The sequence below is a fragment of the Elephas maximus genome, chromosome 14, assembly GCF_024166365.1.
Source record: "Elephas maximus indicus isolate mEleMax1 chromosome 14, mEleMax1 primary haplotype, whole genome shotgun sequence".
In the NCBI taxonomy this organism is placed as follows: Eukaryota; Metazoa; Chordata; class Mammalia; order Proboscidea; family Elephantidae; genus Elephas; species Elephas maximus.
Window position 1 is genome coordinate 24,090,433 of NC_064832.1, and position 27,058 is coordinate 24,117,490.

Below are 27,058 nucleotides of genomic sequence, written 5' to 3' on the forward strand. Positions count from 1 at the left end.
CTCTTATGTACTGCTGGCGGAATGCAAAATGATGCAACCATTTTGGAAAATGATATGGCGCTTCCCTAGAAAGCTAGAAATAGTAATACCATATGATCCAGCAATTCCACTCCTAGGAAGGTAAGAGTCATCACATGAATAGACATACACACACCCATGTTCATTGCAGCGTTGTTCACAATAGGAAAAAGATGGAAACAATGTAGATGCCCATCAACAGATGAATGGATAAACAAACTGTGGTACATACACACGATGGAGTATTATGCAACGGTAAAGAACAATGATGAATCTGTGAAGCCTCTCATAATATGGATGAATCTAGAGGGCATTATGCTGAGTGAAGTAAATCAATCACAAAAGGACAAATATTGCATGAGACTACTGCTGTAAAAACTCAGGAAAAGGTTTACATACAAAAAGAAACAACTTTTGATGGTTACAAGGGAGGGCAGGGGTAGGAATGAAAAAACACTTAATAGACAATAGATATGTGGAAACTTTGATGAAGGGTAAGACAGTACACAATACCAGGGAAGCCAGCACAACCTGTACAAGGCAAAGTCATGGTAGCTCCATAGACACATCTAAACTCCCAGAAGGACTGAATTGCTGGGCTGAGGGCTGTGGGGACCATGGTCTCAGGCACCTCTAGCTCAACTGGCATAACATAGTTTATAAAGAATACATTCTACATTTTACTTTGATGAGTAGTGTCTGGGGTCTTAGAAGCCTGTGAGTGGCCATCTAGGATACTCCACTGGTCTCAGCCCTTTGGGAGCAAGGAATAATGAAGAAAACTAAAGATACAAGGGAAAGATTACTCCAAAGGACTAATGGACCACATCTACCACGGCCTCCACCAGACTGAGTCCAGTAAAACTAGATGGTGCCCAGCTACCATCACTGACTGCTCTGACAGGGATCACAATAGAGGGTCCTGGACAGAGCTGAAGAAAAATGTAGAATAAACTTCTAACTCAGGAAGAAAGACCAGACTTGCTGGCCTGACAAGACTGGAGAAACCCTAAGAGTGTGGCCCCCAGACACCCTTTCAGCTCAGTAACGAGGCCACTCCTGAGGTTCACCCTTCAGGCGAAGATTGAAGAGGCCTGTGGAAAAAAAAAAAAAACAAGATTAAAGGGGTGCACCAGCCCTGGGCAGGGACCGGAAGGCAGGAGAAAACAAGGAAGCTGGTAATAGGGAACCCAGGGTTGAGAAGGGAGAGTGTTGATATGTTGTGGTGGGTGTTAACCAATGTCAGAGAACAATGTGTGTACCAACTGTTTGATGAGAAACTAGTTTGTTCTGTAAATCTTCATCTAAAGTCCAGTTAAAAAAAATTTTTTTCACTCAAAAGGATAAGAGACCTAAATGTAAGAGCTAAAACTACTAAACTCTTAGAAGAAAACATAGGTGAAAATCTTCCTGACTTTGCCTTAGGCAATGGTTTGTTATATATGACACCAAAAGCATGAACAACAACAAAATTATATAAATTGGACATCGTTAAAATTAAAAATGTTTGTGCTTTAAAGGGACACCATCAAGAAAGTGAACAGACAACTCAAAGAATGGGAGAAAAAAATGCAAATAATATATCTGATAAGGGACTTGTTTCTAGAATATATAAGTAGCCCTTAAAATTCAATAATAAAAAGACTAATAGCCTAATTTTAAAATTGGAAGAAGGATCTGAACAGGCATTTCCCCAAAGAAGATATCAAAATGCTCAATGAACACATGAAAAGATGCTCAACATCATTAGCCATCCCAAAAAAACCCTTGCATTAGCCATCAGGGAAATGGAAATCAAAACCACAATAAAATATTACTCACATCCACTAGGATGGCTATAATAGGAAAGACAGACAACAAATCCTCAAAGATTTGGAGTATTTGGAATCCTCATACACTGCTGGTGGGAATGTGAAATGGTACAATTGCTTGAAAAACAGTCTGGCAGTTCCTAAAAAGGTTAAACATAGACTTATTAGATGACCAGCAATTTCACTCCTAGGACTATACCCAAGGGAATTGAAAACATACAGCCACATAAAAATTTGCACACGGATGTTCATAGAAGTGTTCATAAAAGCCCAGAAGTAGAAACAACTCAAATGTCCCTCAACTGATGAATGGATAAACAATATGTGGTACATCCATACGATGAAATATTATTTGTCAGTAAAAAGAAATGAAGGACTGGTACATGCTACAATCTGAATGAAGTGAAAGAAGTCAGCCACAAAAGACCACATATTGTATGATTCTATTTATATTCCATGTGTTAGTCCAGCATAGGCAAATCCAGAGAGACAGAAAGTAGATTGGTAGTTGCCTAAGGCCGGAAGGAGCTGGGGGAAAATGGGGAGTGACTGCTGATGGGCATAGGGCTTCTTTATAGGGTGATAAAAATGTTTTGAAATTGATTTGGTGATGGTTGTACAACTCTGTGAATATACAAGAAAATATTGAATTGTACACTTTAAATAGGTGAGTTGTGTGCTATATAAATTATACCTCAATAAGGCTGTTATAAAAAATAGTAACAGCAGAAATATCAGAAGGTTTGGAGGACCAATTCTTTAGACTTCCAGATGGGTCCCAGATTTACCTTCCTGCAGAAGCAGGAGGGGCTGGAAATGCAACTCCCCAGTAGTCCCCAAGATAAAGAGAACCTGGAAGAGACTCCAAAACCAAATGCTTAATGCATGTGAATCCTCCATACCCCTTCCCTTCTTCAAGTTCACAGTTGAAGGGTTCTGTGGCGATTCAGATAAACAGAGCACTTAGATCCCCGCAACCCAATAAAACAGAAGTGGGCCACACCACAAGTAGGAAGTCATCTCTCTCACTCAAGTCCAATCACAAGAATCCTGTCTACCTGTAAGAACCCACAGTAGAGGGGCTATCGGGTGGACTGTGTTTGGAGGAAACTAGAGAATGAATTGCTGATCAACCGTCTACGAACTGTGAGGATTTCTGGTGTGGTATTTGAACTTCTGAGGCTAGGCTATAAATGAAGTCCTGAGACTTTGCTTTGAGTCTTTAGGGTTAAAAATGTCTTCTACCTACAGCATTATTGCAAATTCCTTTTAAGAATATAACGGTTAATTTCTGTGTGTAGGATTTTGGAGAAAGAGTTCAAAGACCACACTGGAGCAAAAAAGAGAGAGACCTTTAAACAGAAATGGAAAACTTTAAAAACTCCTCCTCCATCCCTTTTATTACTCCTTTCTTTTCTCGGTCTTATTTCTTCTTTATTCCTTTGCCTCCTTTTCCCTTTCCTACCTCTGTTCACCTTTCTCTCATGTTTGGTACCAGATTTTTCAGTAAACAGCTTGTGAGCTTCTCAGATCATGCTGGTCACTCTTTGTATCCGTGGCACCTCACACATAATAGGAACTCAAACATAATTATTGTTTTTTGAATTTTTTTTTTTATATATACAGTGATCATCAGCTGAGCCCATTTTCTGTGGGTTGTTGCCATTTTCTTGATTTACGAAGCAGGAGTCCTCTGAGGGATGTATCTGAGACCCTAGACCCTGATGTCTGACTGGTGAGTTTCCGTGCCATTATCTTCATATGCATATTCCTATTCCTTCTCAGAATTCTACGAAAACACATCAAGGCATTTTATTCTTCTAGATCAGAGTCTGTGGAAGGCTGTATTTTCCAAAGGTGACCACACCAATGTATGTCCCATCACACATGTTTCCTTACAACGTGATGCTGACAACTCCTCATCAAAAGATGGGGGTCTATGTTCCCTCCCCTTGAAGTTGAGGGGATTGTCCCAATAGCCTATGACTCTGAAACCTTTGAGGCGAGGCCATAGAAGGCCATACAGCTTCCACCTGGCTCTCTTCCTCTTGAGACCTATGTGTTGGTAGCCATTAGCCGCCCTGCAAAAAACTGGTTCCCTCCAAGGCTGCTATGATGGAGAAACAATGTAGCAAGACAACGTAGAGAGAAAAAGATAACCAAGGGGTCCCAGCTGTTCCAGCTTCCAGCTGTTTGAGTCTCCAAGCCCATGTACCAGATGTGTATGAGTGAGCCTTCAGAGGATTCTAGCCTCCAGCTCTCAAGATGCCCCATCCAATGTTATCTCTGCCAAACCCTACCTATACTTAAGATTTGTGAGCAAAATAAATGTTATTGTTGTTGAGATACCAAGTTTCTGGGTGAACACTACAGAGCCATATAACATGCCCTACTATCAGGAGGAAGGAGCTTTTCTGCCGAAGTATACATTTTTAGTCCTTTTCCAACACTCCTTAACAAGTCTCTATCCTGTATGTCACTATCCTCTTTGCACAGCCTTCTGGGATAGAATGTGGTTCCACAGTGTCTGTCCCTCAGTTACAGTCGTCTTCAGGACAAAGAGAAGGTTAAAGTAGCTCCTCTGAAATACCTTCCAGGGGGGCACTCAAGGGCCTAGATGTCTCCCTCACTAGATGTCTCCAGCCAGAGGAGCCTTCAGGCCCTGAAATGGGAAGGTTCAAAATGGCGCTCATCATCCTGTCCGTTTCTTTTAAAGGCAAAACCATACACTACGGATGAGGTTTAGAAACAGTGGTGAATTTAAAAATATATAGACAGATGAGTACACAGAGTATGACACCATTTTTATAAAGCTCAAAAATGAGATAAAACAACATTTTAGGGATACAAACATAGTAAAACTATGAGAAAAAAGAAAGAGAACGACGAACATGAAATTCAGGTTAGGACAGGGAATGAGATCCGGCACACAGGTGGTTCTTAAGTGAGTGGTAGGTTAAAGGGCGTTTAATTATTATGCTTTGTAACTTACACACGTTGTTGTTGTTAGTTGCTGTCGAGTCAGCTGGGACTCATGGTGATGTCATGTATAACAGAACAAAATACTTCCCGGTCCTGTGCCATCTTCACAATCGTTGGTATGTTTAAGTCCATGGTTGTAGCTATTGTGCCAGTCCAACTCATTGAGGGTTGCCCTCATTTTTGTTGGCCCTCCACTTTAACAACCATGATGTCCTTTTCTGCAAATAGTCTTTCCTGATAACGTGCCCAGAGTAAGCAAGCTGAAGTCTTGCCATCCTCATTTCTAAGGAGCATTCTGATTGTATTTCTTCTAAGACTGATTTGTTTGTTCTTTTGGCAGTGCACGGCATATTCAATATTCTTCGCTAGCACCACAGACGATCATATTTTCTGTTGTGAAATCCTATGGATGACAACAAAACTTACACATTCCTTTGTGGTATATATAAAATATTATATAATAAAAACATGATTAAAAAATACATGTCAGGTTAATAAATGATTTCAACTTAAAAAAAAAAAACACTTGGCATCATCCAATGAGTCACCCAGGTCTGCCCTCAATACATATTGTCTTATGCTTATTCATCCACTCCCTTGCCCCATTCACATGAATTCTGCCCAAACTTCAGCTGTAGCCCCCTCTCCCTGGGACCTCAGCAGTGGCTTCCTAACTGGCTCCCTGTCCACTTCTTCCTCCCATCATACCCACCACTGGCCCACTAGCCTTCTTGAAGCAGAGCTCTAATCTTGCCTTTCATTGCTCAGTACCTTTTAGTGACTCCCCATGGTCCTACATTAAAATCTGGAGCTCAGCTTTCTTCGCCTGGCATTCAGGGCCATCCTCGATTCAAATCCTTTATGCTCTTTATATTCTGTGCCATTTCTGAGACAACCATTTCCATGACCTCCCACCTCATGCTGTTGTCCTGCGGTTCCCTTTGCCTCTCTCCCACTTCTCCACATCTCCATCACACACATACTTGAAAGTCCATGTTAAATGTACCACTGTCATGAGGCCTGTCCTGATCCACTCCTTGTTCCCATCTCTCAACTCTGGTAGGATTCCAAGTGTTATTGGGTGGGGACATTCATCACTTTCTACCTTGCAGTCTGTTCATTTGTTGTGTGTTGTGTCTGTTCATTTACTCTGCAAGACGACAGGATCCTTTAGAGCAGAGCCATGTCTGATCCCTTTTTTAATTATTATTGTTGCAAAAATATGTATAATACAACATTTGCCAATTCAACATTTTTGACATGTACAATTTAGTGAGGTCATCATATCAATTCTGTTGTGCAGCCATCATCAATATCCCTTGTAAAATTTTCCATCACCGTAAACAGAAACTCAATGCTTCCTAAATAATGATTTCCCTCTCCCATCCCTGACCAATTTCAAACTCTGATCTCTATACATTTGCCTATTCTAGGTATTTTATATTAATGAGATCATACAATATTTGAACTTTTGTGACTGACTTATTTCCCTCAGCTTAATGTTTTCAAGGTTCATCCATGTTGTGACATTAATTTTTTATGCTCTTACAATTCTTAACACATAGTGGACATTCAGTATTTTCAGAATGAATGAATCACTAAATGAAAAAATTCCACATTGAGACCTATCCTTTGCAAAACCATGAAGTTAAGAAAATGTGTCTTTGGTGTTCCCAGCCTACCCAGTCAATTTCCCTCCCCACTCAGCTACCCAGTGACTTCATGCCTACTTGCCCAAACAGGACTTGCTTTTGGAAAGACCTGAGAAATTCATTCACACTGGCATATAAACTACTGAGGAGGCTTCTGATGTTACTGCTTTTTTACAGAGACACACTTATTTTGTTAGCAGAAGACAAGGTCAAAGGTCAAAGAATATATCTGAAATGCTATGTTATCTGGCTCCACTGAACCTGCAGGAGAGTTCCATCAAGAAGAGGTTCTCAGCATCGCAGAAGAGACCTGTACTACCTGTTCTACCCATGCCAACCACAAGGTTGGCAGGTAGGGGGAAGGAGTAAAACTGAGACATGGAAGGACACTCTACCATCACCACTGACCCCTTACAAAAATGTAGAGACCAATGAGCCTCCACCTCTTTCTGCACTGGGCCTGATCACCTGCCTGCTGGGCTGGCTGAAAGCAAAGGCAGGAGCAAGGTCATAAACGCATGAACAATGGCAGTGGCTATTAACCTTTTGGGGACAATGGTGGTTCAGTGGTAAAATTCTTGCCTTCAATGCAGGAGACCCAGGTTCAATTCCCAAACAATGAACCTCATGCACGGCTACAACCCATCTGTTGGAGGAGGCTTGTGTGCTGCTACGATACTGAACAGGTTTCAGCAAGTGGAGTTTCTAGATTAAGATAGACTAAGAAGAATGGCTTGGCAGTCTACTTCTGAAAATCAGCCAATGAAAACTATAAATCACAATGATCCTATCAGCAACTGATCACAGAAATGCCACAGACTGGGCAGCATTTCATTATATTGTGCATGGGGTCACCATGAGTTAGAGGTTGATTAGAATATGAACCTTTCGGTGTCACTGTTCCCTTTGAGAACATAGCATAGAGACCCTCTCCCCAGGAAAACATGAACTTACCAACTAATATTTGCATACAGTTTCAGGATTCCCAAAAAACACCCACATGGGGGTAAGGGCCATTGATCTTCTAACATAACAATGACGTCTCTAAATTTAAACTTACAGAAGCTGTGCGCTTCCAACAATGGCGAGTGGTTTCTTTTCTGTATCTGAGCCTCAAGTACAGGGTAAAAGCACATCCAGTCTTTGACATTAGCGAGATCTTGAGTTAAATCCCAGCCCTGCCTTTTACTTAGAAATGTACTTAAACTCTCTCAGCTTCATGATTCTCATCTGAAAAGTGGGGGATAACAATACCTACTTCCTGGAGACATTGCGAGGATTAAAAGAAGTAATGTAAGCCATAGGAGCCCTGGCGACCCAGTGGTTAAAGTGATTGACTGCTAAGCAAACGATCAGTGGTTGGAAACCACCAGCAGCGCTGTGGGAGAAAGATCTGGCAGTCTGCTTTCGTAGAGATCCACAGCCTTTGGACACTCTATTGGGTTGCTATGAGTTGGAATCAACTCTATGGCAATGGGTTTGGTTTTGGGTTTTAATGTAAGCTATAAGCCCCTAAAGTACCCTGGACTTGTCCTTCCCAGTGTTTCGAACCCTTGTAACCATTCAGCTGGAGCCCTGGTGGCACAGTGGTTAAGAGCTCAGCTGTTAACCAAAAGGACGGCAGTTCAAATCCACCAGCCGCTCCTTGGAAACAGTTCTACTCTGTCCTATAGGGTTGCTATGAGTCAGGATTGACTCAGCAGCAACAGGTAACCATTCAAATGGGTAGTGCAAATGGTTAACATGCTCAGCTGCTGACTGAAAGGCTGATGGTTTGAGTCTACCCAGCAGCTCCTCAGAGGAAAGGCCTGATGATCTACTTCCAAAAATCAGCCACTGAAAACCCTATGGAGCTCAGTTATACTCTAATACACATGGTTGCCATGAGTTGGAATCAACTCCATGGCAAGTGGTTTTCATCATTCACCTCAGCAGTTGTTCAATGGCTGTTCCCCCAGTAGATTATAAGCTTTAGGAGAGTTTTATTCACAACTGTCTTCCCAGGGGCTTTGTAATTGTTGAAAGACTGCATATTTTGCTCAACATATTACCTGGCACATGGTATATGCTCAAAAAATGGTAGCTCTTAGGGACATCCAGCTCAACCCAATAAAAACAAGAAGGCGTTGCTAGTCAAAGAAAGGATGTCTGCTGAAACCTTTGACCTCAGAAACCCATTGACAAAGTAAGGAAAAGGAAACATGTGTTGTCTTCCCCACTGCTTTTCCCCAAGCGAGAAACTAGGGGGTTTAGAGACTCAAACTCCATCACTCCCACAGATCACCAGGAAATGAGCTTCCTCCCCCAGGCTGTCCCCAGTTCTGGGTTACACAGCAGCCCTTGAAACTCAGCCCAGTCTGTGAAACTGAATGAACACAACACCAACTGCTGAGTGGGAGGCCAGATCATCTACAATGAGAGGCCCTAGCCCTTTCCCGAGGGGGTGTGACTTTTGCTTTCCATCCAGTCTGAACAAGATGGGGGAAGGGGTGGCTGCTCAGAGGCTGGGCCAAGTGTGGGTCGGCTGAGTCAGTGGTGGTCAGGTTCCCCTTGGGAAATCCCCATGGGGAGGGGAGCAGGGTGGCAGCTGTCAGCTGGGAAATTAATCAGGCGTGATTTCAAGATCAACGAGCAGATTATGATCTCCCCATGGAAAAGCCTGGTTCTAACTAATGGAGAGAAGGCCGGGGTGGAAGTGAGACCTTGTGTTTGGAATGAAGTCCTTCACCTTGATCCTCTCAGCCTCCAAATGACATCCTTTCCCACCTCTCTAGGTCACGGAATGCTGTTAGAATAAATAAAATTACATATATGTGTATATATGCCCCCAACCAAACCTGTTGCTGTGCAGTTGATTCTGACTCATAGCAACCCTACAGAACAGAGCAGAGCTGCCCCGTAGGGTTTCCAAGGAGTGGCTGGTAGATTCAAACTGCTGACCTTTTCATCAGCAGTCGAGCTCTTAACCACTGCGCCACCAGGGTGCTCTCTCTCTCTCTATATATATATGTTTTTACAGACTGGAAAAGTAGTTACGGAGCAGGCAATGAAATTGTATGTAAAAGAATTGGGTGGATTTTCATGTTGTGTGATTTTTATAAGCAAAATTTTTAATAAAAATACTATTGAAAAATATTACTGCATGACATTATGATCATATCACCATCATTATTTACTTCCACTTTGCACCAAGGAACAGATTTTCCCTTTTCAGGGGATGGAGCTCTGTCCAAGGAATCAAGATCCTTGGACGATTCCTTTTTGATTAGTCTTGTGGCCTCAGAGCAGAGACGCCCAAAAAGTAAAAAAAATTATCAGAGCCCAGCCCAACAATAAAAAGATTTCTAGAGATATTTTAAGCTTCCTCCTATACCCTCGTGTTTAAAATAAACATATGTTTCAAAATCTTAACCAAGTCCTAAAGACAGGCTGGTAAATAAACTTACTCAAAAAGATTAAAAGGTAGAAAGGGTCAGGGTGATGTGTGACCCCCTGAGAGAAATTTAGAGATAAGGACCCCCTCCTCCCAGAAAAGACAAACACCCAGGGAAAACTTCTCCCCTAACATGGCACGGCCTTCTGGCTGCCCAAGTGCCATGGAGTGAGACAAAGCAGGACAGATAACCAAGAAATATTATCATTTTATGGGCATCCACTATGCACTAGATATGTTCTGCGCACTATTTCCAACCCTCGGAACCTTGAAAACATGATGCTGAGTGAAACAAGTCAGTCACACAACGACAAATATTGCATGATCCCACTTGCAGGAAATATTTAGAACAGGCAAGCGTATAGAGATCAGAGTTTACTAGTGGTTACCAGGGGCAAGGGGCAGGGGGCAAGGGGGTCTCACTGCTCAGGGGACACTGAGCTTCTGTTAAGGGTGATGGAGACACTTGGAAATGGAGAACGGTGATGGTTGAACAACATGATGAACACAATGTCACTGAATTGTACATGTGAAGGACATTGAAATGGCAAATGTTTGGTTATATACATGTTTACCACAATAAAAACATTAAAATATTAAAAATGCCTGGTCTATAAATGAGACCGGGAGAGGGTGAGTGAGTTTAAGGTCACGAAGGCTAATGAAAGGTGCCCAGGATTTGAATCTAGACCTGCTTCTTCTGTCCTCTCACCCTTCCTCTTCAGCCAGGCTTGAGGCTAAACCCAGAGTGGGTAACACTGGCCTCCGGGGGGATGAGCTTAATCAGATCGGGTCCGGCCAGGCATTTGTGCAGGCTGGGCTATGCAACAGCCCTAAACTCAGAGAGTTGTACTGCCAGAGTCCAATAGTGAACCAGACGAACCCTTATTTTAGCTTCTATCCTGTAAAAAGAAAATCTAAAAACCAGACATTAAAAAAATCTGTTTTTTAAACTTTCTATTATGGAAAATTTCAAACACACACAAAAGTCAAGAAAGTAGTAAAAATTAACCCTTCTCTGCCCACCACTCAGCTTCAACAATTACCAACATTTTGCCATTCTTATTTCCAGCCAATCCTTGGAAACCCTATGGGGCAGTTCTACTCTGTCCCATAGGGTCGCTATGAGTTGGAATTTACTCGAAGGCACACAACATTTCACCTACGCCCTTTATTTTCTGGAACATTTTAAGCCAACCCTAGACCTCAAATATTTCATCTGTAAATATTTCAATATTGATCCTAATACAGAAAGACAAATTTAACATGATTATAAATCCATTACCACTCTAAAGAAAAGTAATAACAATTCTTCAATATTATTCCTTCCATCATCTGTCAGTTTGTTGTACCTGTGTGGTGGCCTGCGTGTTGCTATGATGCTGGAAGCTATGCCACTGGTTCTTTCAGTTTATAGACCTAAGAAATTCTATATTCAAAAGAAAATCAAATACCAGGAGTGTCACCCATGGTGGACAGTTTTCAGCGGAGCTTCCAGACTAAAAGAGACTAGGAAGAAAGGCTGGGCAATCTATTTGCAAAAATTAGCCAGAGAAAACCCTATGGTCTGCAACAGAATTTTGTTTGATGTAGTGCTGGAAGATGAGCCCTTTAGGTTGGAAGGCACCCAAAATACACAGTGGCTGCAGCAATGTACTCTAACATATCAACAATCAGGAAGATGGGGCAGGACCAGGCAACATTTTGTTCTGTTGTACATGGGGTCATCATAAGTCGGAGCTGACTCACTGGCAGCTAACAACAAAAACATTACTCCTTAACGTATTCAATTTTCCTCATTTGTCTACAATACCTTTCTATAGCTGGTTTGTTGAATCAGATCCACACATATTACAAACTCTGATTGTTTCAGTCGTATACAATTTCTTTTTTGGAAAAAAAGGGAAAATTATTGTTGGGTAGTCAAAGATGTTTCTTTCATAATGAACTCAGGAACGCAGAGGCACCGGAGCAAAGCAAACTATATTGTCCGAGCAGTGTACCTGATATCGGTTGAAACAATTTCATTGCTGGGGATTGATTCTGGTCCCTGCTGCAGGCGGAGTGTATTTTCGGTGAAACGGGCATCGTGTAGACTGAGGAAGGGAGACAGAATGTGCATGGAATGGGTGAGAAGTAAACTTCGTGATTGCTTCAACAGTCCATGTGGTTGTTCTGAACTGTCTCTAAAAAACAAAAATATTATATATGCTGCACAAACGGGAAGTGCAAACTATCCGTAGACATACGCAAATACTTTTTTAAAAACTTAAGAATAAGTTTCCTACTCTCCCTCTGTTGGAAAACAAGGCAAAAGAGTTGAAATTATTTTTGTGTTTTGTGATGAACACAGAGGAGATGAGTAACAGGTAGCAAGATTTGGCCCCCTCTTGGGCCTCAGTTTCTTCAGCCCCAAAATGGTGGTGTGTGGCGTGGGGGCGTTGGTGATGATCTTGAAATGTCTCTTCTAGCTTTAGTCACTAGTAGTGGATACTGTGGTACGTCACCCAGATCCCCCAGAGTGTTGGCTGCTGATGGCTCACAGCTGAGTCCCTCGCCAGGAACCGTTGCTGTTGGGTGCCATCCAGTAGACTCATAGTGACCCATGCATGCAGAGTAGAACTACTCCATAGGGTTTTCAAGGCTACGACCTTTCAGAAGCAGATCGCCAGGCCTGTCTTTCGAGATGTCTCTGGGAAGGTTTGAACTGTCAGCCTTTCAGCTAGTCGTTTAGTGCTTAACTGTTTGCACCACCCAGGGACTCCTTATCTTTGACTAGTTGCTATGAAAAGTACAAAGGCCCGGGCCTCATGCCGCAATTGGGAAAACTCTGAAGGGCCATCCCACCTCCAGAGCTCCCTCTAGGATCAGCAGAGATCTCTGTTGCAACTGCATCCCAATCTAGCATCTCCTGCCCACTCTTGCTTTCCTTACCTCACACAGGTGATGCTCCCCGAAGCACTCCACAATAAACCTCCTGCACTCAAATCTGAGTTTCCGAGTGTGTTTCCTGGGCACAGACCCACAATAGGATCTATGATTCCATGATCTGCCTCTATGACGTCATCAGCTGGGACCCTATGTACTTATCTCATTCCCAACCTTCAACATGTATGGCTCAAATGCAACAGGTCTGCCAGAGAGGAGGTGACTTTCTTTTGAATACAAGAGTTCTGAGGGCGGTAAAGCTGAGAGAAGCACACCCAGGCCAGGCTGGCAGCCCAAATTCCTCAGGGGTCAGGTTATCTTCATCATCCTGCCCAGTTAGAACTGCCAGCTATAGTTGTGAACCAGAAACAGTTGTTAGTTAAACTACCTAGAAATTATAAAGGCAATAGTATTTCCATGTAACAGTTAACACATCAGCCAAACTGAGCCTTTTACAATAAAATCCAGACCATGCCACACCTCAGCTCAAAACCTTCCAATAGGATGCCATGATAACTTAGATGAAATGGACCAATTCCTTGAAAGACACGAACTACCAAAACTCACACAAGGAAAAAGAGATAAACTGAATAGATAAACATCTATTAAAGAAGCTGAGTTAATAATTAAAAACCTTCCAAAAGAGAAAGCATGGTTACACTGATAAATTCTGCCAAACGTTTAAGGAAGATATTATATCAATTCTCCACAATTTCTTCCATAAAATAGAAGCAGAGGAGAGCTTTCTAACATATTTGCTGAGGCAGGATTATTCTAATACCAAAATCAGAGGAAGACATTACAAGAAAGGAAAACTACAGGCCGGTATCTCTCATGAACATAGAGGCGAAATCCTCAACAACATATCAGCAAGGAGAATCCAATACTGAATAAGAAGAACTATACACCAATGCTAAGTGAGATTTATTCCAGGTATGCAAGGCTGGTTCAGCATTCAAAAATCAACCAATGTAATCCACCGCATCAACAGGCTAAAGGAGAAAAATCATATGATAATATCAATTGACAGAGAAAACTCATTTGACAAAATCCAACATCTACTCACTAGAAAAACTTTCAGCAAATAAAGAACATCACCCACGAGTACTGCACTTCTTTAATAATCATCTATGTGAGACTAAATGGTCAACAATTACTCTAAAGCAAAGATGAGAAGGTAGGGGGACAGGAAGACCCAGCAGTGTTTTGTTCTGTTGAACACAGGGTTACTATGAGTTGGAACTGACTCAATGGCACCCAACAACATAACAACAAAGCAATGAACAATACCATTTTTAAAAGAACCAGGAAAAACAAAATATTTAGGATTACATCTAACAAAATATGTACAGCAGCTATATGCAAAAAAAAAAAAAACAAAACTATAAATCTCTGATGAAAAAAATCAAAGATCTAAATAAAAAATGGAAAGATGTTCCACATTCATGGATTGGAAGACTCAATATTGTTAATGTGTCAATTCTCCCCAACTTGAACTGTAGATTCAATACAATTCCAATCAAAACCCCAGTAAGGTATTTTGTAGATATTGACAAAATGATTTTAAAGTTTATACGGAAAAGCAAAAACCCAGAATAAGCAACACAGTTTTGGAGGACTCATACTACCTATTTCAATACTGACTGTGAAGCTACAGTAATGAAAACAGCATGGTACTGGTGAAAGAATAAACATATAGATCAATGTAATACAATACAGAGCTCAGAAATAGACCCACACAAATAGTCAACTGATCTTTGACAAAGGTGCAAAGGCAAGTCAATGGAGAAAGGATAGTCTTTTCAACAAACACTGCAGGAAAAATTGGATGTCTATGTGCAAAAAAAAAAAAAAAAAAAACCTACATACTGACTTTACACCTTTCACAAAAGCTAACTCAAGATAGATGACAGACATAAATGTAAAACACAAAACTATTAAATTTCTAGAAGAAAATATAGGTGACCTTGGTTTTGATAATAAGTGTTTATATACAATACCTAACATACACAATCCATGGAAGAAAACAAATTGACAAAATTGGACTTTGTTAAAATTGAAAATTTCTGCTCTGCAAAAGAAAGTGTTAAGAGAATGAAAAGAAAAGGCACACGCTGGGAGAAAATATTTTCAAAACAAGTATCTGATAAAGGACTTTTATCCAAAACATACCAAAAAAAAAAAAAAAAAACTCTTAAATAATAGTTCTTAACAATACGAAAAAAAAATTTTTTTAAATGTGCAAAAGATCTGAACAGAACCTATCCAAATCAAGGAAGATTTACAGAAGGCATTAAGCATATGAAAAGATGCTCAACATCATTTGTTATTAGGAAATTGCTAAATTAAAACAACCAGATATCATTACATATTTATTAAAATGGCTAAAAAAAAAAAGAAACTGACAAAACCAATTGCTGGTGAGAATGCAGAGCAACAGAAACTCTCATTCATTTACGGTAGCAATGCAAAATAGTACAGCCATTCTGAAAGACAGTTTGGTCGTTTCTTAAAAAAATAGTCTTATCACAGGATCCAGCATTCACACCCGTAGGCATTTACTGAACAGATCTGAAAACTTATATTCACACAAAAAAATGCCCACAAATGTTTATAGAAGCTTTACTGAAAAGACAAGCTATTCTCCTGGCTCTTGTTTCTTGGTAGTATGAGGTCCCTCTGCTGAGAAACTCCTTGACCAGGGAAGACTGAGGACAAGAACTTTCCCCCAGAGCCAACAGAAAGAAAAAGCCTTCCCCTGGAGCTGGCACCCAAAATTTAAACTTTTAGCCTCTTAGACTATGAGAGAATACGTTTCTCTTTGTTAAAACCACTCACTTGTAGTATTCTGTTACAGCAATAATAGATAACTAAGACAGAATTTGGTATCGAGAGTGGGGTGCTGCTCTAACAGATATCTGAAATGTGGAAACGGTTTTCAAACTGTGAATGGATAGAGCTGGAAAAGTTTTAAAGTGCCTAGTTGTAAAAGTCTAGATTGCCTTGAAGAGGATGTTGGTGGAATTATGAACATCTAAGACTATCAGTCGGACTTGACAGCAACAGATTTGGTTTTTAAGACAATTCTGGAGAGGACTCAGAAGGAAGTGAGGAGGGAGAGCTGTTACACCAAAGATAGCACAGACAGCAAATAAGGGGCAGCAGCAGAACTAGGAGACCAGCACCAGAGGGCATTGGAGCTGACCCACAGAAGAAGAGAGCTGAGTGCCTTTGTGCAGGAGGCTTCCTGGCAGAGTGGGGTGCCTCCAGGCTCTTATCAGAGGAGCTATAAGAGTTTTGGAACACTTGCCTGAGCTGGACAGACACAAGTGGTGAGGCCCAAGGGGCTGAGAGGCCAAGGAACCAGGAAGCAGAAACTGAAGAGACAAAGAACCCAGGAAGCAGAGCTGCCTCACTCTCAAAGGTTGGGACACAACCTCTGGGATCTAAAAGGGTGGAGTCGCCATTCAGATGGACTAGGAGAATGGGGCCGCTCAAGTCTAAGGGGAGGAGAGTTGTCATTCCAATGGGCCTGGAAGACAGACCTGAAGCCAGGGCTGAGAGGCTTCCACCCAGGATCTGGAGAGTGTGGCTAACACCCAGGGTCTGGAGGGCATAGTAATTGCCTAAATGGTCTCAAAGAACACAGGATTGTTTTCAAGCCTTAAGAGCTAATGTAATGTGTTCTGCTGACCTGCTTGGCGCCTGTTATCCCTGCTTTTCCTTCAATTTCTCCTATTTGTAATGGAAATGTCTAGGCTGTGGCTGTTCCACCATTGTACTTTGGAAGCAGATAAGTTATATTCTAGATTTCACAGATGAAGAGGAATTTTTAGATTTTGGACTTGGAGTTGATTTAAGACTTTTGTAATGAATGATGGGGTGAATGTGTTTTATATGTGGCAAGACACGAATTTATGGCAGCCAAGGGGTGGAATGTTATGTATTGACTTGTGTCCCCCAAAAATGTGTGTTTCATGATTATGAAATCATGATACATGATTCCCAGTATTATGCGATTGTCCACCATTTTGTCATCGGATGTGATTTTCCTAAAAAAAAAAAAAAAAATTCCTACGTGCTGTTAATTCTACCTCTATGATGTTTATGAGGCAGGATTAGAGGCAATTATGTCAACGAGGCAAGATTCAACCTACAAGATTAGGTTGTGTTTTAAGTCAATCTCTTTTGAGATATAAAAGAGAGAAGTGAGCAGAGAGACATGGGGACGTCTTACCACCAAGAAACAAGAGCCAGGAGAATAGTGCTTCCTTTGGCCTCGGGGTCTCTGGGTCAAGAAGCTCCTCACCTGGGGAAGATTGATGACAAGGGTCTTCCCCCAGAGCCAGAAGAGAGGAAAAGACTTCCCCTGGAGCAGACACCCTGAATTTGGACTTCTAGCCTGTTAGGCTGTCAGAGAATAAATTTCTGATTGTTCAAGGCATCCATTTGTGCTATTTCTGTTATAGCAGCACTAGATAACTAAGACTAACTAAGCATTAGATAACTAATTAAGTTAATACAACTATTATTCAAATTTATGCACCAAACACTAAGGTCAAAGATTTTTACCAACTTTGATGGTCTGAAATTTATCAAAAGTGCAGACAAGACATATTGATAATTACTGGTGATTGGAATGTGACAGCTGGAAGCAAAGAAGGATTGGTAGTTGGAAAATAAGGCCCTGATGATAGAAACGACTCTGGAGATCACATAACAGAATTTTGCAAGTCCAAGGACTTCTTTGGTCACAAATACTCTTTTTCAACAGCATGAACTGTGATTATACATGTGGACCTCGCCAGATGGAATACCTAGGAATCAAATAGGCTACCTCTGTGGAAAAAGATGATGCAAAAGCTCAAAAATATCAGTCAGAACAAAGCCCAGGGCTGAATGTGGAATAGACCATCAATCGCTCATACGTAAGTTCAAGTTCAAGTTGAAGAAATTTAGAACAAGTGCACAAGAGCCAAAGTATGACTTTCATTATATCCCACCTGAATTGACAGAACATCTCAAGAATATTTTTGACATATTGAACACTAATGACCAGAAGAGTCGTGGAATGATATCAAGGACATCATACATGAAAAAAGCAAGGGGTCAATAAAAAGACAGGAAAGAAAGAAAAGACCAAAATGGATGTCAGAAGAAACTCTGAAAGTTCCTCTTGAATGTAGAGTAGCTAAAGTGAAAGGAAGAAATAATGAAGTAAAAAAGCTGAATAGAAGATTTCAAAGGGTGGCCCAAGAAGACAAAGTAAAGTATTATTATAATGACATATGCAAAGACCTAGACATAGAAAAAAAAGGGGGGGGGGGGGTGAACACACTCAGCATTTTTTAAGCTGAAAGAACTGAAGGAAAAATTCAAGCCTCGAGTTGCAATAGTGAAGGATTCTACAGGGAAAATATTATACAACGATGCAGGAAACATCGAAAGAAGATGGAAGGAATACACAGAATCATCATACCAGAAAAAAAATTGGTTGACATTTAACCACTTCAAGAGGTAGCATGTGATCAAGACCTGATGGTACCAAAGGAAGAGGTCCAAGCTGTACTGAAGGAATTGGTGAAAACAAGGCTCCAGGAATTGATGGAATAGCAATTGAGATGTTGCAACAAGCAGATGCAGTGCTGGAGGTGCTCAATCTTCTATGCCAAGAAATTTGGAAGACAGCTACCTGGCCAACTAACTGGAAAAAATCCATATCTGTACCCATTCCAAAGAAAGATAATCCAGCAGAAATGTAGAAATTGTCAAGCAATATCATTAATATCACACACAAGTAAAATTTTGCTAAAGATCATTCAAAAGCAATTATAGCAGTACATCCACAAGGAACTGCCAGAAGTTCAAGCTGGATTCAGAAGAGGAGGTGGAATGAGGGATATCATTGCTGATGTCAGATGATTTGGGCTGAAGACAATGAGTACCAGAAAGATGTTTACCTGTGTTTTATTGACTATGCAAAGGCATTCAACTGTGTGGATCATAACAAATTATGGAAAACATTGTGAAGAACAGGAATTCCAGAACACTCAATTTTAATGTTCATGAGGAACCTGTAGATAGACCAAGAGGCAGTCATTCAAACAGAATAAGGGGATACTGTGTGGTTTCAAGTCAGGAAAGGTGTGCATCCGAGTTGTATCCATTCACCATACTTATTCAATATGTGTGATAAGCAAATAATCCAAGAAGCTGTACTATAGTATCAGAATTTAAGAAAAACTCATTAATACCTGTGATATGCAGATGACGCAACCTTGCTTGCTGAAAGTGAAGAGGGCTTGAAGCACTTAGATGAAGATCAAAGACCAAAGACTTCAGGGTGGATTACACATCAACATAAAGAAAATGAGAATCCTCACACCTAGACCAATAAACAATATCATGATAAAGAGAGAATATACTCACGTTGTTAAGGATTCCATTTTACCTGGGTCCACAATCAACACCAATGGAAGCAGCAGTCAAGAAATCAAATGATGCATTGCATTGGGCAAATCTGCTGCAAAAGACCTCTTTAAAACGTTGAAAAGCAAAGATGTCAACTTGAGGACTAAGGTGCACCTGACCCACGCCATGGCGTTTTCAATCATCTTGCATGCATGTGCAACTGGACAAGGACTAAGGAAGACTGAAGAAGAATTAATGCCTTTGAATTATGGTGTTGGGCTGCCAGAAGAATGCACAAATCTGTCTTGGAAGAAGTACAGCCAGAATGCTCCTTAGAAGCAAGGATGGCGAGACTACATCTCACATACTTAGAACATGTTATCAGGGGAGACCAGTCCCTGAAGAAGGACATCCTGATTAGTAAAACAGACGGTCAACAAAAAAGAAGAAGACCCTCAAAGAGATGGATAGATACAGTGGCTGCAACAATGGGCTCAAGCATAAAACGACTGTGAGGATTACACAGGACTGGGCAGTGTTTTGTTCTATTGTATATAGGATTGCTATGAGTTGTAACTACCTTGAATCCACCTAACAACCTAACTGCAACAATGCAAGATGTTAGCAATGTAGAAAACTTCAAATATTATGTAGAAAACTTGGTGTACAGTATATCAGAAAAATACGGACCAGCTTCTCAATATTTTTGTAAATCTAAGACTCTTCTAAAAGATAAAGTTGATTTTTAAAAATCTTCCCTTAAAGAACAGTTCATACAGAAACCTTCCAGAGAAAGACAACTTCTTGGAATTACCAGAATTAGAATTCAAAAGGTTCATACACAGAGCTCTTCAGGAGATCAGGCAAAACTCAGAACAAGCCAAGGAACACAAAGAAAAAGCAACAGAGGAACCTAAGAAAGTTATACCAGAGCTTAATGACAAAATCAACAATCTACAAGAATCCATAGACAGACAGCAAACAAATAAAAAAGAATTATAATAAAATTTCAGAATTAGACAACTCAATAGAAAGTGTTAGGAGCAGAATTAAGGCAATGAAAGTCAGAATGACTGAGATTGAAGATAAAGCACTTGACGTCAACTTCTTGGAGGAAAAAATCAGATAAAAGAGTTTAAAAAGAAACCCTAAGAATTACCTGGGACTCTATCAAGAGGAATAACCTACAAGTGACTGGAGTACCAGAACAGGGGGTTATAACAGAAAATCAGAGAGAATTGCTGAAGATTTGTTGGCAGAAAACTTCCCTGGTATCATAAAGGATGAGAAGATATCTACCCAAGAAGCTCATCAAACCCCACACACGACAGATCCTAGAAGAAACTCACCAAGATATATTATAATCAAACTTGCCAAAACCAAAGATATTGAGAGAATTTTAAGAACGGCTAGGGATAAATAAAGAGTCACCTACAAATGAGAGTCATAAGACTAAGCTCAGGCTACTCAGCAGAAACCATGAAGGCAAAAAGGCAATGGGATGACATATACAAAGCCTTGAAGGAAAAAAAATTGTCAGCCAACAATTATATATCTAGCAAAACTGCCTCTCAAATATTATGGTGAAATTAGGGCATTTCCAGAAAAACAGAAGTTTAGGGAACTTGTAAAAACTAAACCAAAGCTACAAGAAATACTAAAGGGAGTCCTCCAGTTAGAAAATCAATAACATCAGATAACAACAAAAGACTAGAACACAGGACAGAACAACCAGATATCAATCCAGATAGGGAAGTCACAAATAAATCACAGCTAAAACACTGAAAATAGGTAAACAGAAATGTCAATATGTAAAAGATGACAACATTAAAACAAAAAAGAGGGACTAAATAATGTAGTCATAGATCTTTCACATACAGAGGAAGCCATGGCGACATAAAGAAATAAAAGACTGGTTTAAAGGTAGAAAAATAGAGGTAAATATTAAGGTAACTACAAAGGAAAATAGCAATTCTACATATCAAAATAAAAAACAAGAAAAACATAAAGACTCAGCCAATACAAAAATCAACAGTAATGAAAAAGATGAAAAAAAAATACAGAATGAAAAATGACTCAGCACAGAAAATTAAGTGAAACAAAGAAACTGTCAAACACACACACACACACACACACACAAAATCAAAATCACAGCAATAAACTCATACCTATTCATAATTACACTGAATGTAAAAGGCCTAAATGCACCAATAAAAAGACAGAGTGGCAGAATGAATTTAAAAAACATGATCCGCCTATATGCTGCCTACAGGAGACACACCTTAGACTTACAGACACAAACAAACTAAAACTCAAAGGATGGAAAAAAATATATCAAGCAAACAATAATCAAAAAACAGCAGGAGTGGCACTATTAATCTCTAACAAAATAGACTTTAAAGTAAAATCGACCACAAAGGTATTAGGAAAAACACTATATAATTATTAAAGGGTCAATACACCAGGAGGACATAACCATAATAAATATTTACACACCCAACAACAGGGCTCCAAAACACATAAAACAAACTCTAAAAGCATTGAAAAGATATATAGACAGCTCCACAATAATAGTAGGAGACATCAACACACCACTTTCAGTGAAAGACAGAACATCTAGGAAGAAGCTCAATAAAGATACAGAAGATCTAAATGCCATAATCAACCAACTTTATCTCATAGACATATATAGAACACTCCACCAATGGCAGCCAAGTATATTTTCTTTTCCAGCGCACACAGAACATTCTCCAGAGTAGATGACGTATTAGGCCATAAAGCAAACCCTAACAGAACCCAAAGCATTGAAATATTACAAAGCATCTTTTCTGACCATAAAGCCTTCAAAGTAGAAATCAGTAACAGAAAAAATAAGGAAAAAAAAAATCAAACACATGGAAACTGAACAACACCTTGCTCAAAAATTCCTGAGTTATACAAGAAATTAAGGATGGGATAAAGGAATTCACAGAATCAAATGAGGATGAAAACACATCATAACAGAACCTTTGAGACACAGCAAAAGCAGTGCTCAGAGGTCAATTTATACCAACAAATGCACACATCCAAGAAGAAAGGGCCAAAATCAAAACACTGATGCTACAACTTGAACAAATACAAAGAAAGCAACAGAAGAACCCCTCAGGCACCAAAAGAAAGCAAATAATAAAAATTAGAGCAGAGTTAAATGAAATAGAGGAAGAAAAGCAATTAAAGAGTTAACAAGACCAAAAGCTGGTTCTTTGAAAAGATCAATAAAATCAATAAACCACTGGCCAAACTGACGAAAGAAAAACAGCAGAGGATGCAAATAACCCAAATTAGAAACGAAATAAATGGTATCACAAAAGATCCAAATGACATTAAAAGAATCATAACAGAATACTATGAAAAATTGTACAAATTTGAAAACCCAGAGGAAATGGGAAAATTTCTGGAAACACACTACCTACTAACACAAACAGAGGCAGAACAACTAAATAAGCCTATAACAAAAGAAGAGATTGAAAAAGTAATTTTAAAAGCTCCCAACAACAAAAAAAAAAGCCCTGGCCCTGATGGTTTCACTGGAGAATTCTACCAAACTTTCGGAGAAGAGTTAACACCACTACTACTAAAAGTATTTCAGAGCATAGAAAAAGATGGAATACTCCCAAACTCATTCTATGAAGTCAACATAACCCTGATACCAAAATCAGGCAATGACACCACAAAAAAAGAAAATTACACACCTATATTCCTCATGAACATAGACACAAAAATCCTCAACAAAATTCTGCCAATAGAATTCAACATCAAAAAAAAAAAAAATCTCCATGACCAAGTGGGATTCATACTAGGTATGCAAGAGTGGTTCAACATTAGAAAAACAAACAATGAAATCCATCACATAAATAAGACAAAAGACAAGAACCACACGATCTTACCAATTGATGCAGAAAAGGCATTTGACAAAATCCAACACCGATTCATGATAAAAACTCTCAGCAAAACAGGAATAGAAGGGAAATTCCTCAACATAATAACGGGCATTTACACAAAGCCAACAGACAACATTATCCTAAATACAGAGAGTCTTAAAGCATTTCTCTTGAGAACAGAAACCAGACAAAAGATGCCCTTTATCACCACTCTTATTCAACATTGTGCAGGAGGTCCCAGTCAGGGCAATTAGGCAAGAAAAAAAAAATAAAGGGCATCCAAATTGGTAAGGAAGTAGTAAAAGTATCTCTATCTGCAGATTATATGATCTTATACACAGAACTCCAAAGAATCCAAAAGAAAACTACTGGAGCTAACAGATTTCGGCTAAGTATCAGGATGCAAGATAAACATAAAAAATCAGTTGGATTCCTCTACACAAACAAAGAAAATGTCGAAGAGGAAATCACCAAATCAATACCATTTACAATAGCCCCCAGGAAGATAAAACACTTAGGAATAAATCTAACCAGAAACATGAAAGACCTGCATAAAGAAAACTACAAGGCGCTATTGCAAGAAACCAAAAGAGACCTACGTAAGTGGAAAAACATACCTTGCTCATGAATAGGAAGACTCAACGTCGGGAAAATGGCGATTCTACCCAAAGCAATCTATAGATACAATACAATCCTGAACCAAATTCCAACGACATTTTTTAGTGAGATGGAGAAACAAATCATCAACTTCATATGGGAGGGAAAAAGGCCCCGGATAAATAAGGCATTACTGAAGAAGAAGAATAAAGTTGAAGGCCTCACACTACCTGATATTAGAACCTATTATACCACCACAGTAGTCAAAACAGCCTGGTACTGGTACAACAACCGATACATAGACCAATGGAACAGAATTGAGAATCCAGATGTAAATCCATCCACCTATGAGCAGCTGATATTTGACAAAGGCCCAAAGTCAGTTAAATGGGGAAAAGACAGTCTCTTTAACAAATGGTGCTGGCATAACTGGATATCCATCTGAAAAAAAAAAGACCCGTACCTCACACCATGTTCAAAAACAAATTCAAAATGGATCGAAGACCAAAATATAAAATCTAAAACAATAAAGATCATGGAAGAAAAAATAGGGACAACACTAGGAGGCCCAATACATGGCATAAAGAGTATACAAAGCATTACTAACAATGCAGAAGAGAAACTAGATAACTGGGAGCTCCTAAAAATCAAACACTTTTTTTTATGCTCATCAACGGTCTTCACTAAAAGAGTAAAAAGATTACCTACAGGCTGGAAAAAAATTTTTGGCTAAAACATATTCTATCAGGGTCTAATCTCTAAAATCTATTTGTTGTGTTAGGTGCCGTCGAGTTGGTTCCAACTCATAGCAACCCTATGCACAACAGAATGAAACACTGCCCAGTCCTGAGCCATCCTTACAATCGCTGTTATGCTTGAGCTCATTGTTGCAGCCACTGTGTCAAACCACCTCGTTCAGGGTCTTCCCCTTTTCCGCTGACCCTGTACTTTGTCAAGCATGATGTCCTTCTCCAGAGACTGATCCCTCCTGAAAACATGTCCAAAGTATGTAAGACGCAGTCTCGCCATCCTTGCTTCTGAGGAGCATTCTGGCTGTACTTCTTCCAAGACAGATTTATTCGTTCTTTTGGCAGTCCATGCTATATTCACCAACACCACAATTCAAAGGCGTCAATTCTTCTTTGGTCTTTCTTATTCATTGTTCAGCTTTCACATGCATATGAGTCAATTGAAAATACCATGGTTTGGGTCAGGCACACCTTAGTCTTCAAGGTAACATCTCTGCTTTCAACACTTTAAAGAGGTCCTTTGCAGCAGATTTACCCAATGCAATGCGTTGTTTGATTTCTTGACTGCTGCTTCCACGGGTGTCAATTGTGGACCCAAGTAAAATGAAAATCCTTGACAACTTCAATCTTTTCTCCATTTATCATGATGTTGCTCATTGGTCCAGTTGTGAGGATTTTTGTTTTCTTTCTGTTGAGGTGCAATCCACACTGAAGGCTGTGGTCTTTGATCTTCATCAGTAAGTGCTTTAAGTCCTCTTCACTTTGAGCAAGAAGGTTGTGTCATCTGCATAACACAGGTTGTTAACGAGTCTTCCTCCAATCCTGATGTTCTGTTCTTCTCCATATAGGCCAGCTTCTCAGACTATTTACTCAGCATACAGATTGAATAGGTATGGTGAAAGGATACAATTCTGACACACACCCTTCCTGATTTTAAACCAGTCATATCCCCTTGTTCTGTCCGAACAACTGCCTCTTGATCTATGTAAAGCCTCCTCATGAGCACAATTTAGTATCCTGGAATTCCCATTCTTTGCAATGTTATCCATAATTTGTTATTATCCACACAGTCGAATCCCTTCACATAGTCAATAAAACATAGGTAAACATCCTTCTGATGATATTCCCTGGTTCAGCCAGGAACCATCTGACATGAGCAATGATACCCCTGGTTCCACGTCCTCTTCTGAAACCAGCCTGAATTTCTGGCAGTTCCCTGTTGATATACTGCTGCAGCCGTTTTTGAATGATCTTCAGCAAAATTTTGCTTGTGTGTGATATTAATGATATTGTTCTATAATTTCTGCATTCGGTTGGATCGCCTTTCTAGGGAATAGGCATAAATATGGATCTCTTCCAGTCAGTTGGCCAGGAAGCTGTCTTCCAAATTTCTTGGCATGAACAAGTGACCACCTCCAGCACTGCATCCATTTGTTGAAACATCTCAATTGATATTTCATCAATTCCTAGAGCCTTGTTTTCGCCAATGCCTTCGGAGCAGCTTGGACTTCTTCTCTCAATACCATTGGTTCCTGATCATATGCTACCTCTTGAAATGGTTGAATATCGACTAATTCTTTTTGGTATAATGACTCTGTGGACGCCTTCCATCTTTGTTTGATGCTTCCTGCATCGTTTAATATTTTCCCCATAGAATCCTTCACTATTGCAACTCGAGGCTTGAATTTTTTCTTCAGTTCTTTCAGCTTGAGAAACGCCAAGTGTGTTCTTCCCTTTTGGTTTTCCATCTCCAGCTCTTTGCACATGTCATTATAATACTTTATCTTCTCAAGCTACCCTTTGAAATCTTCTGTTCAGTTCTTTTACTTCATCATTTCTTCCTTTTGCTTTTGCTACTTGACATTCATGGGCAAGTTTCAGGGTCTCCTCTGACATTCATCTTGGTCTTTTCTTTCTTGTCTTTTCAATGACCTCTTGCTTTCTTCATGGATGATGTCCTTGATGTCATTGCACAACTCATCTGGTCTTCAGTCACTACTATTCAGTGTGTCAAATCTATTCTTAAAATGGTCTCTAAATTCAGGTGGGATATACTCAAGGTCATATTTTGGCTCTCCTGGACTTGCTCTGATTTTTTTCTGTTTCAGCTTGAACTTGCATGTGAGCAACTGATGGTCTGTTCCAAAGTTGGCCCCTGGCCTTATTCTGACTGATGATATTGAAATTTTCCATCGTCTCTTGCCACAGATGTAGTCAATTTGATTCCTGTGTGTTCCATCTGGTGAGGGCCATGTGTATAGTCAGCGTTTATGTTGGTTAAAGAAGGTATTTGCAATGAAGAAGTTGTTGGTCTTGCAAAATTCTATCATTCAATCTCTGGCATTGTTTCTATCACCAAGGCCATATTTTCCAACTACTGATCCTTCTTCTTTGTTTCCAACTTTCGTATTCCAATCAATTATCTAATTATCAATGTATCTTGATTGTATGTTCGATCGATTTCAGACCACAGCTGCTGATAAAAAATCTTCTATTTACTCATCTTTGGCCTTAGTGGTTGGTGTGTAAATTTGAATAATAGTTGTATTAACTGGTC